Raw genomic sequence first — 7644 nt, forward strand, 5'->3', positions numbered from 1 at the left:
GTTATTTCATTGAAGATCGAGTATTTTTCCCTTCTCCGCCTTGTATTTCCCCATCTATCCATATACCTTCTACTTTTCATGCTTATCAATTAACACCTTTCTTAACTAATTCGCCTAAATTTTGGGTGAAAAGCATATATGATGCAACACACATGAAGTGATAGTTACATTAAATATGAAAAGATTTGCAGAGTTAATCCAACGTTCTCGTACTTAGATCATTTTAAGCTGCGAGTAATGAGAGGGCTCTATGCCTTAGGACACGAATCCTAGTAATATCGACAAAGGGATGTAATTCCTCAAGATAGGCACTACTACCTATCTCGTGCAACTAGTCTGCAAGGTCAGATACTACTGCAACTAAATCATAAGATGCTGCTACTGCATCTTAGGCCAAGGGAGGCAAGATTTAATTACGAGCTATATTCGTTAAGAAGTCGAGTAGTCGGCCTACTACAACTCTCTCTCTTGGGGACCAATTTGTCAAACTAAGGGAAATTGTGAATTGCCAAGAAGCGAATTCACCAACCGAGGACGACGAGGTTGTCCAAGATCTATATTATAAGGAGGCCTAAGGTGAGGGTATTTGGGGTCGGTAGGGTATAAACCCTAACCTAAAGAAAAAGGGAAAACAAGCAACCTAGCTTGCCAAGCCCTTGGAATCTCACCAAGTCGCGAACGATCCAAGATCGAATGCTGGGAGCATTCGGGAAGAAGGAATCACACCTTAGCAATTGGTCGTACAAACGACCACTGAAATAATCGTGATTGTACACTTAGGTACATTGTTTGAACTTCTTTGCTCAAGGAACTAATTTAAGGAAAAACATTTAATACTTCAGGTTAAAATCCTAGAGGGAGAGGCAGGTTTACTTACCTCCAAGTGTCTGTCTGGCCTTATCCAAGGGGTTGTTAGTCGCGTCGGGTACATGGACCGAACCTGTCGCGAGAGATCTCTCCCTGGGTGCTGCTTGGAGCGGGAGGACGCTTGGATGCCAGGGGAGGCTCTAGCTGTAAATTCCTTGCCTCCAAATCCCGCACAAGAGGCCGACGTGCCTCGAGATGGGATCTCGAGGCCCATGTACTAGTCTATGGGCAAAACTTGGAGTAGCAATCCTGATCATTGCTGGGATAGCCTTCGGGTAGGATACTTGATGTATTCCATGACTATGATAAATAAAGATCAGATATTTGAAAAAGGAACTTGCTTGACATTGTTTTTGTGTCAGTGCCTAAGTTACATGAAGGAACTCGTGTTTAAATTGATTAATTAAGGAAGCTGCCTTTGCATGTCAAACATAATGTGGTAGGTAATTAGATAACTAAGCAACCCGAGGAAAGTGTGGTGGACGCGACTTGGGTCTGTCCTATGGAAGGGTGGTCCTGGTTAGCTGGGAACTTTTCTCTAAAGATGTGATAACGAGACTGTGAAGACCTAGAGTCAGTAGAGTTAGAATCCCAATTTATGTTGTTTTAGGGGAGCGGAATGGGACTATGCCTTATGGGCAGAAAGGTTGAGCTTCGCATCCCTCTCGTTTCCCATTCTCCATGAACCAAGTGCAGCATAAATCCGCTTCGACTTTGTTGTTCCTACTCAAAGTGGGTCATTTGGAGCTCGATGCTAGCTACTTCCTAGAGACTTGGCTAATAGGAAAGGAACCATGACTTCAGGTCGGTCCTAAGTGGGAACGACCGGATACTTCCGCTTCGGGGTAGACTCGGAAAGACCTAGATCGCAAACCCTATGGCATTCCTTGCGAGTGCCAGGTGGCACTTTCTAAACTCTCTTCCTGATGGGCTACTAAGAGGTGTCCCACAAGTGGAAAAGCAGACACATTACAGTTGGTATTAGAGCGAACCAACAAGATCTAAAGATTATAAGGGAACTTAATGGAGGAAAATAAAGTGTTTTCTGTTGAAAACATTTCTTTACTCACTTATGGATGTTGTGTTGCAGAGTCGTGAAGCATGGAGCAAGTTCTTGGTGTTCTAGGTCATGTTCATGATTGCAATGCACGCTTCGAATTATCGTTAAAGGCTTGGCATGATGAATATTCTGGACCGCATCTATAACCCTTTGCCTCTGTATGCGGAGTGGAGATGGACGGGAGACTCAAGAATATACTACATAGCATCCCACCTACTCGCGTACCTTTAGAACAACTTGAAGAGAATCAAGTGGATGGAGTATTTAAAGATCGTGAAGCTATTCATCTTTGTTGAAGCTCGCATAAGCACAATTTTTCATGTTAGCGGTTGGCAAGTCAAGCAGAACAAGTACGTCTATGAAGAAGTGACCCGGGTGATCTCTGCTAATAGAATCAAATTGTTAGGGCGCTATGAGAAGAACGGGTATCAAAGGAAGGGATACCCCAAGCTTCCTGTGACTTGCCGTTTCTTGAAAATCCATGACCCCACTCCATATTATTATTCTGTCCCTATAGTCGATTGTAGCACAATCCTATTTTCCCCAAACTGATGTATCAATCAGCCTATCCTACTTATCCAAAATAAATGTACTCAAAGGGATTATGCCCTCATGAATAAATAAGACTTTTTACCATTGTCTATCTTGATCATTAATGTTAACTAAGGTGTTAAGTGATTAAATCACTTAGCTAAAAAGCTGTGCTACTCATATTAACGTAATATGGGGACGTATGATAAGATGCTAACATAAAGAATCTTATTGTTCAGACGCAACCCCAAGTGCAGGTTCCAAGTCTGACTCCTGCACTAAGTCCAGCTATGGCTCAAGAGAAGAAATTCATTCTCAAACAAATTAAGCCACCCGAGTTTGATGGCAAGGGAAGGACTGTTCAAGCCGACGCCAAGATCTAGATTGAATCCATGGAGGACTATTTTGAGGCAGAACAAACTGCACCTTCTAACCAAGCCATGCTCGCCAAACTTAACCTTACAGGTGAAGCGAAACTTTGGTGGAAACAATGGTGCAGAGACCAAGCGATCTCGGAGGGGACAATCACTTGGGATAAGCTTAAGGAAGCTGTGCGAGGGAGGTATCTACCACCTGCCTACTGCATACAAAATATGAATGAATTCGATGACTTGAAGCAGCTAGGATTATCTCTTGAAGCATATTATTTGAAGTTTGTTTCTCTCCTAAATTATGCACCTCCAATGGATATGACACAACAGGTGTCAAAATTTTGTGTTGGGTTGAATCCACCCATCAACACTTGATTGGAATCAATGCACCCAATGGACCTACAAGACGCACTCATTTGAGCTGCTCCAATAATATAGGAGGTACATACCAAACCAAGGAACAACAGGATTTGGCCTTACAAAGATCAGAATAAGGGCATGTCTAAGGCTCAAACTAAGAGAGCACAGGGTCAGAATCAGGGCCAAAGAAAGAAAGCTAGGGTCAATGCTGTTAACAACTTCATTCCAACACAAAGCAATGATTGCAAACGTTGCTTCCATTGCAATGAGCCCGGACACTTCAAGAGGGAGTGTCCCAAGCTTGGCAGAGGGCATCGCCAGGGGCAATTCCAAGGTCAAAACAAAGTTGCTCATGGCCAAGGAACCACGATTATGGCCAAAGGGAGAACCTCTATGTTTCCACCAAGGAGCTGGACAATGAAGAAGATCCATCCATGGATTCTGACATTGAGAGGGCAACAGTTCACTCCACTCTTCACAAGAAGGGTCCAATTTGCCAATTCTCGGTGATTCAAACTCCATTAGGATACCAAGGTAAAAGCTTCAAAACCTCGATTGACTGTGGCAGTACACATTCCTTCATTCCACCAATCTATGCAAAGAGATTAGGGATAGCCACAATAGATGCACCTACTTTACTTATGGAATTAGCAAATGGTCGTGAGGTCACTTGTACTAGGCAAACTGCTAAGGTGAAATTCCTACTGGGTGGAAAGCCAACTTCTGTGAGATTCAAGGTAATGAACCTAGGTGTCCATGAATGTTTACTCAGAATGGACTAGCTAATACCCAATGATGCCCACATCCACTGTGGGAAGGGCCAAGTCTCCTTCCAAAATTCTGAAGGGGAACTAGTCACTACTCAAGGTGAGGCTGGTAAGCCAAAAATACAGTTGGCAAAAGCAACACAGATAATAAATAATGTTCAAAGGGGCTACATGTCTATGTGATTAAGCTGAATAAGCTAGATCAGAATCAGGAATCCGAAGAACAACCTTCATGGTTAAAAGAATACGCAGACGTATTCCCTGAAGATCTGACAGAACTTCCTCCTCAAAGGGAAGTCGACCACAAAATCAAACTTGTGCCAGGAGCTACACCGGTCGTAAATAGGCCATATAAAATGTCCATCCCAGAAGCTATCGAACTAAAAGAGCAACTCAAGCAATTGTTAGATCAAGGCTACATCCGTCCTAGCAATTCACCATGGGGAGCTCCATTGTTGTTCCAAAAGAAGAAAGATGGAATGCTTTGCCTATGCATTGACTATAGAGGGTTGAATCAAGCAACCATCAAAAATAAATACCCCATTCCAAGAATAGATGAATTACTTGACCGTCTTCAAGGGGCAAAGATCTTCTCAAAGATAGATCTCAAATCTAGATATTATCAGATAAGGATCAAAGAAGAAGATATCCCGAAGAATGCATTCAGTACAAGGTATGGACACTTCGAATTCCTAGTGATGTTGTTCGGGCTGACGAATGCTCCTGCTACCTTCAATAGGTTAATGTAGGATATCTTTAGGCCCTATCTTGATGACTTCGTACTCGTCTTTTTTTACGATACCCTAGTCTACTCAAAAAAAGGAAAGGATCATGAATCCCAACTTCGCATTATTCTTGAAACAATGAGAGCACACAAGCTTTATGCCAAGAAGAAGAAGTGCGCATTTTTCAAGCAACATATTGAATATATGGGATTCATTGTATCAGCAGAAGGAATTTCAATGGATCCAGCTAAGGTCAGAGACATTCTGAAATGGCCAACACCAACTTCTATCAAAGAAATACGAAGTTTTCTTGGGTTGACAGGGTGATACAGAATTTTCATCAAGGATTATACTTTGATTGCAGCACCTCTAACTGATCTACTAAAGAAGCAAGTAGCAATTGTATGGTCACCGGTTGAACAGACTAGCTTTGACAAACTAAAGCAAAGCTTAGTATCAGTACCCATCCTGAAACTTCCTGATCTTAGTAAGAAGTTTGAAGTGGTAACTGATGCTAGCGCACTTGCTTTAGGATATGTACTTATGCAAAAAGGTCATCCCATAGCATATTCTTCAAGAAAATCGAAGAGCCATGAAAGGAATTATGCTACCCACGACCTAGAGCTATTGGTTGTCATCCATGCTCTCAAACTTTGGAGACATTACTTGCTAGGTAACAAATTTTCCTTAGTAATGGACCACAAGAGTCTTAAATGGATTTTCACTCAGAATGAGCTCAATATGAGGCAACGTTGATGGATCGAAGTGCTAGAAGAATATGATTTTGAAATCAAATATAGGCCTGGAAAAGAGAATGTAGTCGCCAATGCACTCAGTTCGCAAGGCATTTCTAAATTCTCTTATTTTGCAAGATCCATCAACAGTAAGGTCTCTAGCCACAAAGGTATCAATGAAAAACAACCTGATTCTTGAGCTAGCAAAAGAAGGGGCATATCATGACCCAGTCTATCAGAAAATGCTAAGGGAGATCCCCATCAAGGATCAAGACCTGAAGCTAAAGACGAAGTATCAAGAATTCTCCATCAGTAATGGACTTGTCTACTTTAGGACAAGATTATGTATCCCTACAAGCCAAACTCTCAAGCAAAGATACTTTGGGAAGCCCATGACTCCCCTTTCTCAAGACATCGGTTATGCCAAGACCCTTAACACGATTAGGAAGAGCTATTTTTGGGAAAGGCTCAAGGGAGACATACTCAAATATGTCACAAAATGTTTGTCTTGTCAACGCATTAAGGCGAAACATGTTAAAATACCTAGGAAATTGCAACCACTTGACATTCCACAAATGAAATGGGAGTTCATTAGTATGGACTTTATTATTGGCGTACCCCAAGTCCAAGGAGGATATAACTCTATTTTGGTTGTAGTAGATATGCTCACTAAGGTCGCACATCTCATCCTTGTCAAGACGAACTATAAAGCTTCAGACATCGCAAGATTATTCATCAAGGAAATATTCAAACTTCATGGGTTACCTAGAAGAATCATTAGTGATCATGACTCTCTTTTCACATCACACTTTTGGAGGGCTATCTTTGAGGCTATTGGAACTCAACTCTGTTTCAGTACAGCTTACCATCCCCAAACTGATGGTCAAATAGAACGAGTCAATCAAGTCATTGAAGATATGCTTAGGGCATACTGCTATCACGAACCCAAAAAATGGATTCAATACTTACCACTGGTTGAGTTTTCTTACAATGCTTCTTACCAACAGAGTATTCAGATGACCCCTTTTCAAGCATTGTATGGGCATGATTGTTGTACCCTCAGATCCAACTTTGAGGGTAGAAGCTTCAAGACAGATGCTAGAAGACATGGATGATTAAAATAAATCAATAAGACAAGACATTCAAGCTGCCAAGGATAGACAGAAGGCTTACGCTGACTTGAAATGGCAAGACAGATCCTTCGTTGAAGGTGATATGGTCTTCATTCCTGTACTCCCTAAAAAGAGTTCATTGTCCTTGGGAGAGTACAAGAAGCTAAGTCCAAGGTATTGTGGACCTTATAAGATCATCAAGTGCCTAGGGCCTAATTCTTACAGACTACAGCTACCCACAACTCTAAAGATTCATAATGTATTCCACGTTAGCCTATTGAAAAAGTATCTACCTAATCTAAATCATGTACTTGATGATCAACAAATTGTAATGCCTAGCCAAGGGGTCCTTGAGCTACGGCCTGATAGAATCCTAGATGTTAGGGAGAGGCATTTGAGATCAAGGACCTTGAGAGAATACCTCATCCTCTGGAAAGATTATCTCAAAGGGGATGCCACCTAGATGGATGAAAATACTCTCAACCAACAATACCCCTAGGTCTTCTCAAGATGAGGACATCTCGATTCCTCTAAGGGGGAGAGGATGTAATATCCTTCCCGTACCCCCCCTGTGCATAAGAACACCCCCCCTAAAAAAATTTTAAATTTAATTCAATTTTTTTTTATCTCCCTCTCTCTCCCCACCGATAGCATGTCGGGGAGAGAGAAAGAGAGAGGGAGTAAATAGAGAGAAAGGGGGCATGTTGGAGAGAGAGAGAGAGAGAGAGGGAGTAAAGAGAGAGAAAGGGGGGCATGTCACGGAGAGAGAGAGAGAGAGAGAGAGAGAGGGAGTAAAGAGAGAGAAAGGGGAGCATGCATCCCCCCTAGGTGGAGGGGTGGCAGCCATTAAATGGTCGACTCCCCACTCGTGAAGCCCTCCCTCCCCCGCCATATAAGGGGAAGCCCCCCCTCCCCCTTGGTCGTCTTCGGCAGCACCCCCTCCCCCCCCCCCCCCCCCCCGTGATCAGCAAACACCACCCCCCCCTCCGCCTGACAGTAGTGCCACCCCCCTTCGCCTGATAGCAACCCCCCCCTCATCATCATCTTCATCTTCGACGCCGTCAGCATCCCCCTGTTAGAAACCAAAAAGAAAAAAAAACTTCCAACAAGCTTCTAG

The sequence above is a fragment of the Lygodium microphyllum genome, chromosome 5 (assembly GCF_053477565.2).
Source record: "Lygodium microphyllum isolate KBCC chromosome 5, Lygodium_microphyllum_v1.1.10, whole genome shotgun sequence".
In the NCBI taxonomy this organism is placed as follows: domain Eukaryota; kingdom Viridiplantae; phylum Streptophyta; class Polypodiopsida; order Schizaeales; family Lygodiaceae; genus Lygodium; species Lygodium microphyllum.